The following is a 17235-nucleotide window of genomic DNA, read 5'->3' on the forward strand; positions in this document are numbered from 1 at the left end:
TCGTATTTGTGTAGGTCTATTTCTGGGTTCCCTGTTCTGTTCCACTGATCTATGTGTCTATCCCTTTGCCAACACTACAGAGTCTTGATACTGTAGCCACATAATCTTGAAATGGGGTAGATTGTTTTCTTCCACTCTTTTTCGTATTCAAAAAAATTGATAGCTATTCTAGTTCCTTTACCTTTTCATATAAATTCTAGAATAATCTGCCTGTATCTACAAGAAATTTTGATAGGAATTATGTTAAACTTGTATATCAACTTGAGGAGAATTGACGATTTTACTCTGTGAATCTTCCAATCATGAACATGGTATTCTTTCCAATTATTATTTATATATTTGGTAGCTTTTACCATATGTGTTGTACACATTTCATTAGATTTATTCCTTAGTATTTTTCTCTTTTTTTGGTGATTTTAAATGGTGTTGTATTTTAAATTGTTTCTGTGTGTTCATTGAAATATAATTGATTTTTGTATGTTTATCTTGTATCCTATGAACTTGCTAAGCTCACTTATTAGTTCTAGACTTTGTGCAGCTTTCTTGGAATTTTCCACACAGACAGTCATGTCATATGTAAATAAGGACAGTTTTATTTCTTCCTTTCCAATCTGAATGCCTTTTATTGCCTTTTCTTGCCTTCCTGCACTGGCCAGAACTTCCAGTACTAGGTTGAATAAAAGTGATGAGAGCAGACATCTTTGCCTTTTTCCCAACTTCAGGAGGAAAGCGTGGAGTCTTTCACTGTTAAGTATAATGTTAACTATTGGTTTTTGCAGATGTTCTTTAAACAAGTTGAGGAAGTCCTCCTTATTGCTATTTTTCTGGTAGTTTTGTCATGAATGGATGTTTAATTTTGTCAAGTGCTTTTTCTGCATCAGTTGATATGATCATGTGTGATTTTTCTTCTTGATAGCCTGTTTGTGTGATGGATTACGTTGATTGATTTTTGAATATCGAACCAGCTTTGCATCCCTGGAATAAACCCACTTGATCACAGTGTGTAATTCTTTTTTATATGCTGCTAAATCTTATTTGCTAGTATTTTGTTAAGGATTTAAAAATCTAAATTCTTGAGGGATATTGGTCTGTAGTTTTCTTTTTCTGTACTGTTTCTTTTTTGGGGGGGCGGGTATCAGGGTAAAGCTGGCCTCACTGAATGAATTGCGAAGTGTTACCCTTCTATTTTCTGGAAGAGATTGTATAGAATTGGTGTTAATTCTTTAAACACTTGGTAGAATTCTCTAGTGAAACCATTTGGGCCTCAATATTTCTTTTGAGGGAATTTTTAAATTACAAATCAATTTTCTTTATAGTTGTAGGGCTATGCAAATGATCTGTTCCATGTTGGGTGAGTTTTAGTAGTTTGTGCTTTTTGAGGAATTGGTCCATATTGTCTACGTTGTCAGATTTATGGGTGTGGAGTTCTTTGTAGTATCCCCTTATCTTTCTGCTGTCTGAAGTGTCTGTAATGACATCCCTTGTTTTATTCTTAATATTGATAATTTGTGTCTTCTCTTTTTTTTTCTTCGTCAGCCTTGCTAGAGGTTTATCAATTTTATTGATCTTTTCAAAGAGTGAGCTTTTTGTTTCATTAATTTCTCTATATTCTGTCTTTAATTTCATTGAGTTTTATTCATATGTTATTTCTTTTCTTCTGCTTGCTTTGGGTTTATTTTCCATTTCTTTTTCTAGGTTCTTGAGGTGCAAGCTTGAATTATTGATTTGAGACTTTTTCTCTTTTCTACTGTAAGCATTTAGTGCTATAAATATTCATCTTAGCTGTAGGTGTGCCCCAGAAATTTTGGTATATTGTATTTTTATTTAGTTTAAATTATTTTTTATTTCCTTTGAGGTTTTCTCTTTGACCCATGGATTATTTAATAGCATATTGTTTAGTTTCCACATGTTTGGAGATTTTCCTGTTATCTCCCTGTTATTGAGTCCTAATTTAAGTCCATTGTGGTCAGAGAACATAGTGTATGATTTCAGTTCTTTTAAATTTGTTGAGGTTTGTTCTGTGGCCCAGGATATGGTTTCTTTTGGTATGTTCCACTGGCACTTGGTAATAATCTATATTCAGCTGTTGTTGAGTGGAACATTCTATAAATGTCAATTGTTTCCTGTTGGTTGATGGTGCTGTTGAGTTCTTCTATATGCTTGCTGATTTTTCTACCTAATTGTTATATCTGTTGCTAAAAGAGTGTTGTGGGAGTCTCCAGCTATAATTTTGGATCATCTGTTTCTCCTTTCAGTCCTATCAGTTTTTGCTTCACACATTTTGTAAATCTTGTTTGCTGCCTACCCATTTAGAATTGTAGTGTCTTCTTGGTGGATTGACCTGTTTATCATTATGTAATGTCAGCTCCATCTCCTCAACTCAGAGAGTCCATCAGGCTCTGCCTGGCTTTACCTTCCCTGTGCCACAGACTGGAAACTCTCTCAAGGCAATATACTGGGGCTACTGTAGGTTCACTTCATTTGTTTTTCATCATTCAGGAATGACTGCACTTCATTGCCTGATTGTCCGTGTCTTGAAAACTGTTGTTTCATATATTTGTTTCTTTTTTTTGCGGGGGGTGGGGGGAAGAATTGCTAGAGATGGCAGGGTAAAACTGGCCCCTCTTATTCTATCTTTGGTGTAAGCCAAAGTCTCAATATGAGTTTTATTAGTATTGGATGTAGTGACTCGTTCTCTGTGCTTCTGTTCTCTAAATGACTATCTAGGAAATTCAGACCTTCAGAAAGCTCCAATTAATTATGAATAAGGTGTTGTCTAACTTTACATTACAGTGCAATGATATGGTTAGATCTCTGGGACTTTCTCTTGAGAGCCAAGTTTTGTAGCTCCTCTGAGTCCACATTTTCTACACCTCAGATAACTCTTCTAGAGCTTCTTCTGTGAATGTTTATCATTAATTGACTAGTAGGTAGCATAATTTCCTTATAAGAGCCAAGTATTTAGGGGGAAGTATCCAATAGACATCACTATTAGTCATCATTTCTAGACATTAGATAGCTTTCCAAGTTTAAGATGGCTTTTCCCCCAGTATATCTGGGTTGTACAGGCTTTCATGCAATTACTGTGTGATAACTAATTCTAAGTACCTTTAAAATAAATGAATCATTTACACTTACAACCTGAGTTTTAAATTAATAGTTGATTTAATAAAAATGCTTTTATTTGTAAATAGCACCAGCTGCTACCCTATCAGTGCAACCTGTCAGAGCATTGTGTATCATGATAGAATCATTATCCCTTCTTTCCAAGTGTTTCATAAGAAAGTCTTCACTCCAAATTTAGGACCAGTTGATTCAAATAGTGGCACATCTCCTGTTTTACTATCCATAGTATACAGTCGATGGAATTGTGAATATTATTTTGAGGTTATAGATGAAAGGTCATCTTATATTTGATTTGTTAAATCTTGAATCAGTCTTACACAGTTACTCTTGACTTACTAATTAGAATATATTTGTATCCAAGAAGTCATAACCATCCAAAACCTGTATGCACCTAACAACTTGGTGTCAAACTATAAAAGGAAAAAATTTTTGGAAATGAAAGGATAAATAGACAAATCCACTGTTATAGTGGGAGACTTCAATAGCCTTCTTTGAAGTAACTGAGAGTTCAAGTAAGCAGAATTTAAAATTTAAAGATACAGTTGACCTGAGTAGCACTATCAATCAATGGGATCTAACTGACATTTATAAAATGTTCCATCTGACAGCAACAGAATACACATTCTTCTCAAGCTAACCTGGAACATTCATCAGGACAGATCATATAATGAGCCATAAGCCACACATTAAGAGATATTTAAAAACAGAATTCATACAAAGTATGTTCTCAGACCACAATCAAATTAAACTAGAAATCAGTAAAATATTGTTGGAAAATCACTCAGATATTTGGACATTGACCAACACACTTCCAAATAACACATGAATCAAGCAATAAATCTCAAGGGAAACTTAGAAATATTTTGAACTAAGTGAAGATTAAAACACTACTTATCAAGATTTTGTGAAATATAACAAAAGCAGTGCTTAGAGGGAATTTTACAGTATTGAATGTATGTATTAGAAGATAAAATAGATCTAAAAAGTCAGTAATCTAGGCATCCACCTTAGGGAACTAGAAAAAGAAAACAATTAAACCCAAAGAAAGCAGAAGAAATAAATAATAAAAACGAGAACAGAAATCAATGAAATTGAAAACAGGACATCAGTGGAGAAGATCAACAAAACCAAAAGCTTTGAAAAGATCGATAAAATCCATACCTTTAGCTAGGCTAATTAAGAAAAAAGGAGAGAAGATACAACTAATATCAGAAAGGAAAGAGGGGGCATCACTACTGATCCCATGGGCATTAGAAGGATAGTAAAGGAATATTATGAACAACTCTATGCCTGCAAATTTGACAACCTAGATGAAATGGACCAACTCCTAGAAAGACACAATCTGCCAAAACTTACACAAGAAGAAACAGACAATCTGAACAGGCCTATATCTACTAAGAAAATTAATAATAATTAATAAGCTGCCAAACCCAAAAGTACCAGGCCTAGGTGAGTTCATTGGTGAATTCTACCAAACATTTAAGGAATAAATTATACCAATTCTCTACAATCTCTTCCAGAAAATAGAAGCAGAGACAATACTTCCTAACTCATTCTGTGAGACCACAATTGCTCTAATACTAAAATTAGACAAAGACATTACAAGAAAGGAAAACCTATAGACCAATAGCTCTCATAAAGATAGATGTAAAAATTTTCAACAAAGTATTAGCAAATCAGATCTAATAAACTATGAAAAGAATTATACACTGTGACCACGTGGGATTTATTCCAGGTATGCAAGCCTACTTCAGCATTCAAAAATCAATCAGTATAATCCATTATATCAACAGGCTAAAAAAAAAAATCACATGATCACATCAATAGATGCAGAAAAATCATTTGACAAAATCTAACACCCATTCGTGATTAAAAAAAGAAAAACAAAACTCTGAGAAAACTTAGGAATAGAGAACTTTCTCAATTTGATATAGAACATCTACAAAAACTCTACAGCTAACACATTACTTAATGGTGAAAAACTAGATGCTTTCTCCCTAAGATCAAGAAGAAGGCAAGAATGTCTGCTCTCACCACTCCTAGTCAACATTGTATTGGAAATCCTAGCTAATGCAATAAAACAAGAAAAGCAAATAAAAAGTATATAGATTGGAAAAGAAGAAATAAAACTATCTTTGTTTGCAGATGACATGATTGCCTATATAAAAAATGTGAAAGACTAAACAACAAAAAGTCTTTTGGAACTAATAAGCAATTATAACAAGGTTGCAAGAGACAAGTTAATATATAGAAGTCAATTGCTTTCTTACATACTAGCTATGAAACATTGAAATTTGAAATAAAAACACAATATCATATACATTAGCACCAAAAAACCCGCTTAAGTATAAATCTAACAAAATATGTGATAAATTGCAAAACTCTGATGAAAGAAATCAAGGAATATCTAAATATATGGAGAGATAGTCCATGTACATGAATAGGAAGACTCAATATTTTCAATTTGTCAGTTCTTTCCAACTTGATTGTAAATTTAACACAGTCCCAATAAAAATCCTAGTTTGTGGATATTAACGACCTGAGTCTAATGTTTACATGGAAAGATAAAAGAATCAGAGTAGCCAACACAATATTTAAAGGAGAAGAACAAGTCAGAGGACACTACCTGACTTTGAGATTTAATATAAAGCTACATAATCAAGACAATGTGATATTGCCCCTCCTCCTGCCAAGAAAAATGATAAGTAGTTCAGTGGAACAGCAGAGAGCCCAGAAATAGACCCAAACAAATACAGTCGACAGAGCTTTGACACAGGAGCATAATCAATGCAGTGGAGAAAGGATAATGTTTTCAACAAATGGTGCTGTAATAACAGGTCATCATATGCAAAAATAAAAACAACAAAAATAACAACTTAATTCAAGGTGGAATTATATTTAAATGTAAAATACAAACTATAAAACTAATAGAAGATAACATAGGAGAAAATCTAGGGGACCTTGGGATTGGCAATAAGTTCGTAGATACAACACCAAAAGCCTGATCCACAAAAGAAAAAATAGGGGGACCTTGAAGATGGCGGAAGAGTAAGACGCGGAGATCACCTTCCTCCCCACAGATACACCAGAAATACATCTACACGTGGAACAACTCCTACAGAACACCTACTGAAGGCTGACAGAAGACCTCAGACCTCCCAAAAGGCAAGAAACTCCCCACGTACCTGGGTAGGGCAAAAGAAAAAAAAAAGAAAAAACAGAGACAAAAGAATAGGGACGGCACCTGCACCAGTGGGAGGGAGCTGTGAAGGAGGAAGTTTCCACACACTAGTAAGCCCCTTCGCAGGCGGAGACTGCAGGAGGCGGAGGGGGGAGCTTCGAAGCCGCGGAGGAGTGCACCGCAATGGGTGCGGAAGCAAAGCGGGGAGATTCCCGCACAGAGGATCGGTGCCGACCGGCGCTCACCAGCCCGAGAGGCTTGTCTGCTCACCCGCCGGGGCGGGCGGGGCTGTGAGCTGAGGCTCTGAGGCTCGGGTTTCGGTTTCGGACGGAGCACCGGGAGAGGACTGGGGTTGGCGGCTTGAACATAGCCTGAAGGGGTTAGTGCACCACGGCTAGCCGGGAGGGAGTCCGGGGAAAAGTCTGCACCTGCCGAAGAGGCAAGAGACTTTTTCTTCCCTCTTTGTTTCCTAGTGCGTGAGGAGAGGGGTTTAAGAATGCTGCTTAAAGGAACTCCAGAGACGGGCGCGAGCCGCGGCTAAAAGCGCGGACCCCAGAGACGGGCGGGAGACGCTAAGGCTGCTGCTGCCGCCACCAAGGGGCCTGTGTGCGAGCACAGGTCACTCTCCACACCCCTCTTCCGCGGAGCCTGTGCAGCCCGCCACTGCCAGGTTCCCGGGATCCAGGGACAACTTCCCCGGGAGAACGCACGGCGGGCCTCAGGCTGGTGCAAAGTCACGCCGGCCTTTGCCGCCGCAGGCCCGCCCCGCACTCCGTGCCCCTCCCTCCCCGCTGGCCTGAGTGCGCCAGAGCCCCCGAATCAGCGGCTCCTTTAACCCCGTCCTGTCTGAGCAAAAAACAGACGCCCTCCAGCGACCTACACGCAGAGGCGGGGCCAAATCCAAAGCTGAGCCCCGGTGAGCTGTGAGAACAAAGAAGAGAAAGGGAAATCTCTCCCAACAGCCTCAGGAGCAGCGGATTAAAGCTCCACAATCAACTTGATATACCCTGCATCTGTGGAATACCTGAATAGACAACCAATCATCCCAAATTAAGGAAGTGGACTTTAGGAGCAAGATCTATGATTTTTTCCCTTTTCCTCTTTTTGTGAATGTGTATGTGTATGCTTCTGTGTGAGATCTTGTCTGTATAGTCTTGCTTCCACCATTTGTCCTAGGGTTCTATCCGTCCATGGTTTTTAAAAATTTTTTTTCTTAATAATTAATTTTAATTTTAATAACGTTATTATACTTTACCTGCGTTCTTTCTTTCTTTCCTTCCTTCCTTCCCTCCTTTAGACAACGAATCATCCCAAATTGAGGAGGTGGTCTCTGAGAACAAGATTTATGATTTTTCCGCCTTTACCTCTTTTAGTGAGGGTGTATGTGTATGCTTCTGTGTAAGATTTTGTCTGTATAGCTTTGCTTCCAACTTTTGTCCTAAGGTTCTATCTGTCCCCTTTTTTTTTTCTAAGTAAGAAATTTTTAATTCAATAACTTTATTATACTTTATTTTATTTTTACTGTATCTTCTTTCTTTCTGTCTTTTTTCCTTCTTTCCCTCCTTCCTTCCTCCCTCCCTCCTTTCTTTCCTTCTTGCCTTCTTTCCTTCTTTGCTTCTTTCTTTCTTTCTTTCTTCCTTCCTTCCTTCCTTCCCTCTTTTCCTTCTTTCTTTCCTCATACTTCTACTAATTCTCTCTACTTTTTCTCCCTTTTATTCTGAGCCGTGTGGATGAAAGGCTCTTGGTGCTCCAGCCAGGAGTCAGGGCTCTGCCTCTGAGGTAGGAGAGCCAACTTCAGGACACTGGTCAACAAGAGACCTCCCAACTCCACATAATATCAAATGGCGAAAATCTCCCAGAGACCTCCATCTTAACACCAGCACCCAGCTTCACTCAACGACCAGCAAGCCACAGTGCTGGACAACCTATGCCAAACAACTAGCAAAACAGGAACACAACCCCACCCATTAGCAGAGAGGCTGCCTAAAATCATAATAAGGCCACAGACACCCCAAAACACACCACCAGACGTGAACCTGCCCACTAGAGAGACAAGATCCAGCCTCATCCACTACAACACAGGCACTAGTCCCCTCCACCAGGAAGCCTACACAACCCACTGAACCAACCTTAGCCACTGGAGACAGACATCAAAAACAGTGGGAACTACGAACCTGCAGTCTGCAAAGAGGAGACCCCAAACACAGTAAGATAAACAAAATCAGAATGGACAAAATGCAAGAAACAGTTAACAAGGACCTAGAAGAAATAAAGATGAAACAAGCAACGATGAACAACACAATAAATGAAATTAAAAGTACTCTAGATGGGATCAATAGCAGAATAACTGACGCAGAAGAATGGATAAGTGATCTGGAAGATAAAATAGTGGAAATAACTACTGCAGAGCAGAATAAAGAAAAAAGAATGAAAAGAACTGAGGACAGTCTCAGAGACCTCTGGGACAACATTAAACGCACCAACATTCGAATTATAGGGGTTCCAGAAGAAGAAGAGAAAAAGAAAGGGACTGAGAAGATATTTGAAGAGATTATAGTTGAAAACTTCCCTAATATGGGAAAGGAAATAGTTAATCAAGTCCAGGAAGCACAGAGAGTCCCATACAGGATAAATACAAGGAGAAATACGCCAAGACACATATTAATCAAACTGTCAAAAATTAAATACAAAGAAAGCATATTAAAAGCAGCAAGGGAAAAACAACAAATAACACACAAGGGAATCCCCATAAGGTTAACAGCTGATCTCTCAGCAGAAACCCTACAAGCCAGAAGGGAGTGGCAGGACATACTGAAAGTGATGAAGGAGAAAAACCTGCAACCAAGATTACTCTACCCAGCAAGGATCTCATTCAGATTTGATGGAGAAATTAAAACCTTTACAGACAAGCAAAAGCTGAGAGAGTCAGCACCACCAAACCAGCTTTACAACAAATGCTAAAGGAACTTCTCTAGACAAGAAACACAAGAGAAGGAAAAGACCTATAATAACGAACCCGAAACAATTTAGAAAATGGGAATAGGAACATACATATCGATAATTACCTTAAATGTAAGTGGACTAAATGCTCCCACCAAAAGACACAGATTGGCTGAATGGATACAAAAACAAGACCCTTATATATGCTGTCTACAAGAGACCCACTTCAGACCTAGAGACACATACAGACTGAAAGTAAGGGGATGGAAAAAGATATTCCATGCAAATGGAAACCAAAAGAAAGCTGGAGTAGCAATTCTCATATCAGACAAAATAGACTTTAAAATAAGGACTATTAAAAGAGACAAAGAAGGACACTACATAATGATCAAGGGATCGACCCAAGAAGAAGATATAACAATTGTAAATATTTATGCACCCAACATAGGAGCACCTCAATACATAAGGCAAATACTAACAGCCATAAAAGGGGAAATCGACAGTAACACATTCATAGTAGGGGACTTAAACACCCCACTTTCACCCATGGACAGATCATCCAAAATGAAAATAAATAAGGAAACACAAGCTTTAAATGATACATTAAACAAGATGGACTTAATTGATATTTATAGGACACTCCATCCATAAACAACAGAATACACATTTTTCTCAAGTGCTCATGGAACATTCTCCAGGATAGATCATATCTTGGGTCACAAATCAAGCCTGGGTAAATTTAAGAAAATTGAAATTGTATCAAGTATCTTTTCTGACCACAACGCCATGAGACTAGATATCAATAACAGGAAAAGATCTGTAAAAAATACAAACACATGGAGGCTAAACAATACACTACTTAATAATGAAGTGATCACTGAAGAAATTAAAGAGGAAATAAAAAAATACCTAGAAACAAATGACAATGGAGACACAAGGACCCAAAACCCATGGGATGCAGCAAAAGCAGTTCTAAGGGGGAAGTTTATAGCAATACAAGCCCACCTTAAGAAGCAGGAAACATCTCGAATAAACAACCTAACCTTGCACCTCAAGCAATTAGAGAAAGAAGAACAAAAAAACCCCAAAGCTAGCAGAAGGAAAGAAATCATAAAAATCAGATCAGAAATAAATGAAAAAGAAATGAAGGAAACAATAGCAAAGATCAATAAAACTAAAAGCTGGTTCTTTGAGAAGATAAACAAAATAGATAAACCACTAGCCAGACTCATCAAGAAAAAAAGGGAGAAGACTCAAATCAATAGAATTAGAAATGAAAAAGGAGAGGTAACAACTGACACTACAGAAATAAAAAAGATCATGAGAGATTACTACAAGCAACTCTATGCCAATAAAATGGACAACCTGGAAGAAATGGACAAATTCTTAGAAATGCACAACATGCCAAGACTGAATCAGGAAGAAATAGAAAATATGAACAGACCAATCACAAGCACTGAAATTGAAACTGTGATTAAAAATCTTCCAACAAACAAAAGCCCAGGACCAGATGGCTTCACAGGCGAATTCTATCAAACATTTAGAGAAGAGCTAACACCTATCCTTCTCAAACTCTTCCAAAATATAGCAGAGGGAGGAACACTCCCAAATTCCTTCTACGAGGCCACCATCACCTTGATACCAAAACCAAACAAGGATGTCACAAAGAAAGAAAACTACAGGCCAATGTCACTGATGAACATAGATGTAAAAATCCTCAACAAAATACTAGCAAACAGAATCCAACAGCACATTAAAAGGATCATACACCATGATCAAGTGGGGTTTATTCCAGGAATGCAAGGATTCTTCAATATACGCAAATCTATCAATGTGATAAACCATATTAACAAATTGAAGGAGAAGAACCATATGATCATCTCAATAGATGCAGAGAAAGCTTTTGACAAAATTCAACACCCATTTATGATAAAAACCCTGCAGAAAGTAGGCATAGAGGGAACTTTCCTCAACATAATAAAGGCCATATATGACAAGCCCACAGCAAACATCATCTTCAATGGTGAAAAATTGAAAGTATTTCCACTAAGATCAGGAACAAGACAAGGTTGCCCACTCTCACCACTCTTATTCAACATAGTTTTGGAAGTTTTAGCCACAGCAATCAGAGAAGAAAAGGAAATAAAAGGAATCCAAATCGGAAAAGAAGAAGTAAAGCTGTCACTGTTTGCAGATGACGTGATCCTATACATAGAGAATCCTAAAGATGCTACCAGAAAACTACTAGAGCTAATCAATGAATTTGGTAAAGTGGCAGGATACAAAATTAATGCACAGAAATCTCTGGCACTCCTATACACTAATGATGAAAAATCTGAAAGTGAAATCAAGAAAACACTCCCGTTTACCATTGCAACAAAAAGAATAAAATATCTAGGAATAAACCTACCTAAGGAGACAAAAGACCTGTATGCAGAAAATTATAAGACACTGATGAAAGAAATTAAAGATGCTACAAATAGATGGAGAGATATACCATGTTCTTGGATTGGAAGAATCAACATTGTGAAAATGACTCTACTACCCAAAGCAATCTATAGATTCAATGCAATCCCTATCAAACTACCACTGGCATTTTTCACAGAACTAGAACAAAAAATTTCGCAATTTGTATGGAAACACAAAAGACCCCGAATAGCCAAAGCAATCTTGAGAACGAAAAAAGGAGCTGGAGGAATCAGGCTCCCTGACTTCAGACTATACTACAAAGCTACAGTAATCAAGACAGTATGGTACTGGCACAAAAACAGAAAGATAGATCAATGGAACAGGATAGAAAGCCCAGAGATAAACCCACGCACATATGGACACCTTATCTTTGATAAAGGTGGCAGGACTGTACAGTGGAGAAAGGACAGCCTCTTCAATAAGTGGTGCTGGGAAAACTGGACAGGTACATGTAAAAGTATGAGATTAGATCACTCCCTAACACCATACACAAAAGTAAGCTCAAAATGGATTAAAGACCTAAATGTAAGGCCAGAAACTGTCAAACTCTTAGAGGAAAACATAGGCAGAACACTCTATGACATAAATCACAGCAAGATCCTTTCTGACCCACCTCCTAGAGTAATGGAAATAAAAACAAAAATAAACAAATGGGACCTAATGAAACTTCAAAGCTTTTGCACAGCAAAGGAAACCATAAACAAGACCAAAAGACAACCCTCAGAATGGGAAAAAATATTTGCAAATGAAGCAACCGACAAAGGATTAATCTCCAAAATTTACAAGCAGCTCATGCAGCTCAATAGCAAAAAAACAAACAACCCAATCCAAAAATGGGCAGAAGACCTAAATAGACATTTCTCCAAAGAAGATATACAGACTGCCAACAAACACATGAAAGAATGCTCAACATCATTAATCATTAGAGAAATGCAAATCAAAACTACAATGAGATATCATCTCACACCAGTCAGAATGGCCATCATCAAAAAATCTAGAAACAATAAATGCTGGAGAGGGTGTGGAGAAAAGGGAACACTCTTGCACTGCTGGTGGGAATGTGAATTGGTTCAGCCACTATGGAGAACAGTATGGAGGTTCCTTAAAAAACTACAAATAGAACTACCATATGACCCAGCAATCCCACTACTGGGCATATACCCTGAGAAAACCAAAATTCAAAAAGAGTCATGTACCAAAATGTTCATTGCAGCTCTATTTACAATAGCCCGGAGATGGAAACAACCTAGGTGCCCATCATCGGACAAGCTGTTTTAAAATGGGCCAAAGATTTGACTAGATACCTCATCAAAGAAGATATACAGGTGGCAAATAAGCATACAAAAACCTGTTCAGGGCTTCCCTGGTGGCGCAGTGGTTGGGAGTCCGCCTGCCGATACAGGGGACACGGGTTCGTGCCCCGGTCCGGGAAGATCCCACATGCCCAGAGCGGCTGGGCCCGTGAGCCGTGGCCGCTGAGCCTGCGCATCCGGAGCCTGTGCTCCGCAACAGGAGAGGCCACAACAGTGAGAGGCCCACGTACCGCAAAAAAAAAAAAAAAAAAAAACAACCTGTTCAACAGTAAATATCATTAGAGAACTGTGAATTAAACAACGATATATCACTACATACCTAAAATTCATTCATTGCTGGTAGAAATGCAAAGAAGACCATTTGGCAGTATTTCTAAAACTAAACATATTATCATACAGCAGCTTACCATATTGTCAAACAAGGAGCAGTTGAGCTCCTTGATATTTACTCAAAATGAGTTGAAAACCTAAGACCACACAAAAACGTGCACACAAATATTTACAGCAGCATTATTCATGATTGCTAATACTTGAAAGCAACAAAGAGGTGAATGGATAAGCAAATTGTGGTACATCCATACAACAGAGTATTATTCGGCAGTTTTAGAGAAATGAGATATCAAGGCATGAAAAGACATTGAGGATCCTTAAATGTATATGGCTTTGTGAAAGAAGCCAATCTGAAAAGCCTACATACTGTATGATTCCAACTATATAACATTCTGGAAAAGGCAAAACTATGTATACAATAAAAAGATTAATGGTGATAGAAGTTTGGGGAAGGGAGAGATGACTAGGTGGAGCACAGGTGATTTTTAGGGAGGGAAACTGTTCTGTATGTTGTTGTAATAGTAGATTTTGTCATAGTTTGTCAAAACCCACAGAATGTACAACACAAAGAGTGAATTCTAATGTAAACTATGGACTTTGGTTCATAATAATGTATCAATATTGGGTCATCAATTGTTTTAACAAATGTACTACACTAATGCAAGGTGTTAGTAATAGGGTAAACTGGGGAAGGGAGGCAGGGGAAAGAGTGGAGGTTTCCATTTACTGTACAGGAAATCTCTCCTTTCTGCTCAGTTTTTCTGTAAACCTAAAACTGCTCAAACAATAAAGTATATTAATTTTTTTAATTAAAAGAAAAAAAAGAGCAAGAAAGAGAGCTGAAGCAGGGAAAACAGTGAGCATAAGGGTACACTTCCCAAACTTCTTTCAACCTATTTCATGGTGGGAAGTGACCATCCAGGCTTTAGCTACCTCCAGACTTACTCAGAAGCTTACAGAGCACAATATATCAACATATCTGCAGCCCATTTACAGGTTAGGCTACAGAACACCTGTTGGGAGATTTTGCTCTAAGAAAACAAGAGAGAAAAAGTGAATTTTAATGGTAGTTTTAATTATTGTCATTGTGAAAAATCATGAGCTGTATACCGACTAATTAGCAAGTTGGAAATAGTTATTTCTATTGCTGGCCTGATGTGGTGAAATTGGAATGCTCTAACAATGTGGGTTTCAAAATAAATTGTTACAGAGTTTTTCTAAAACAACATAGCCATAAGTTTTCAAAACCCTATAGTATTACATATACTTGAATACAATAATTTATTATTGGTAATTTACGCTATGGAAATGAACTTAATGAATTAAATTATTGTACAAAGATGTTTATTACTACATTATTTATAATAACAAAACATGAAAACTCTGAATATCCATATAATAGGAGAATGATTGAATAATCTTTGTTCATCAACTCAATGGGATGTGATGCAGCCATTACAAATCATGATTAGGAAGTTTTGTTATACTTTGAATTGCTGTTAATAATCGTGATTACAATTAGCTCAACATAGCACTCTGTGAAAACGACGGAATACAAAAGCTTCAAACATTACATTCTTTCCTTTTGACCTCCACAGTTTTGTCCATGCTCGCTCCTTAACTTGGAATAAATGGATCAGTGTACAGATACACCCACGTAAACATCATATGCGAATACAGAGATTCTGGCAAGGCACTGAAATGTAAAAGCCACATGGTGAGATTTAGGATTTCCTTTTTTTAAATTTTAAATTCCTACCATTGTTTGTATAATAAATAATTGATCTTTTAATGACTAGCAGTGCTATGCTTCTTTTAATTCAGTAGGGATTTAAGAATGACCACCCTTGAACAGTCATCATGGCAGTACCCACACTGGCAGAAAAATTTGAGAATTAGGTACTTATCCACATAATTCAACATCCTGACCGACCCCCTTCTCTACACCCCACCCCCCAAATTATCACTTTTTAAAAATCATACAGAAAATTAAAACAGGTTTTTTTCCTTTAGATAAAACTGTCTCAACTCTCAACTCACTTTGCTGCTGGTTACAATCTGTTACAGCAATGCTTCTCAAAGTTTAATTGCATAGGAATCGCCTGGGGATGTTAGTAAAAGGCAGGCTTTGATTTGGTAGGCTTAGGGTGGGTGGGGCCTGAGCTTCTTCATTTCTAACAAGCTCCCAGGTGATGCCTACGCTGCTGGTCCAACAACCATACTTGAGTAAACAATCATATAGCATTTGAGTAATTTATTTATCTAGTGAATCCCGATAATTCATGTACTTATATATGTGTGTATACCTATGCATGCATATGCATATATGTGCACACATAGGCATACACACAGACACATATTCAAAGCGTTCTGTCAGGTTTGGCCATCAACATCAAGCAAATTTTGGAAACTGCCCAATTTACACTGTAATATATGCTATATAGACAGCCTAGTATCCTTAGTTTTCTCATTTTTGAAACAAAGATAATAAAAAGTGGGTTACCTACCATTCCTGAATTCTGTGGAAGAAAGAAAGGAGTGTTGTGGAGTTAGATCATTGTTGGCAGAGGCTTGACTCGTTCAGTGATAAAAGCAAAATTTGGTTGTAAATGTTCAAAAAGCATCAGTAGACTTTTGTAACGCTTGCTGATGAAATTGACATTTAGCGCTTTCCTTTCTCATAGACTATGCCCAATAAATATTTGTTCAGTGAATGCCACATGAACAAATGCATGAACACCTACAGCTATGTCTTTGTAATGTATCCCATGCAGTAATTTTCAGCTACTGGCTGAAAAGGTTATCTTTTTTTTTCTTCACGGTGTTCTCACATGATAACCTGATCGACGTCAACTCTGATGAAAGTATTCATTTTGTAGAAAATCTTAAATCAGTGAAATTCTGTTTTCTATGACATAGTGCTTGAATTGATAATATCTTCCAGAGTCAGTGAGTTACTATCAACAAATTTTATTTTCCAGACACTGTCCTCAGCAAATATAATGCTGAGAGGTCAGGGCCCATCTGCAGGGTGTAAAGAGGCAGCGTCTGAAATACTCTTTTCGCTTCTTCCTTTGCATAGATAATGCATTGCTTTCCCCTACTGAATAGGAATTGTTGCCATAGTAATGCTTTAAAAACACTCCTAGGTCAATATCAGAACAGCAGAAAGTATCTTAAATATGCTATGCAGTTTGAGTCTAAAGCTATACCCTCACTCTTGTTTATTTGCTCAACTGTGGAATAAAGATTTGAGCCACTGGGCTTCTCTGGTGGCGCAGTGGTTGAGAGTCCGCCTGCCGATGCAGGGGACACGGGTTCGTGCCCCGGTCCGGGAGGATCCCACATGCTGTGGAGCCGCTGGGCCCGTGACCCATGGCCGCTGAGCCTGTGCGTCCGGAGCCTGTGCCCCGCAATGGGAGAGGCCACAACAGTGAGAGGCCCGCGTGCCACAAAAAAAAAAAAAAAAAAAAAGGATTTGAGCCACTCCTCACTACTGGCCAGTTCTGTGATGTGAAGAATGAATCAGTCAACCAACAAGTGTCCTGTGAATGCTTCCCAAGCAGAGGACTGACTGTGCAAGGCACTAAAATACAACATGTCAAATGCAGAGCCTTTGGCTCTGCCAATCTAGAAAAATGCAGTGCCGACTGTACCAGGAGCCAGGATCCCTGCTGTCCCTTAAATGCACACTCTGATATGTGCCATATTATGGTTGTTAGTTCAAATAGGGAAAATAAATATCTTTCTTTTTTCGTTGTCCTATTCATCTTTAGCTTCCCATCACAACTGCCAACCTGTCCACATAAATACCACATAAGTACCACATGCCCCCTGCACAAAGTATGAGAAATGAGTTGCAATTCCTTATATTAC

This window comes from Orcinus orca, chromosome 12 (genome assembly GCF_937001465.1).
Source record: "Orcinus orca chromosome 12, mOrcOrc1.1, whole genome shotgun sequence".
Taxonomy (NCBI): domain Eukaryota; kingdom Metazoa; phylum Chordata; class Mammalia; order Artiodactyla; family Delphinidae; genus Orcinus; species Orcinus orca.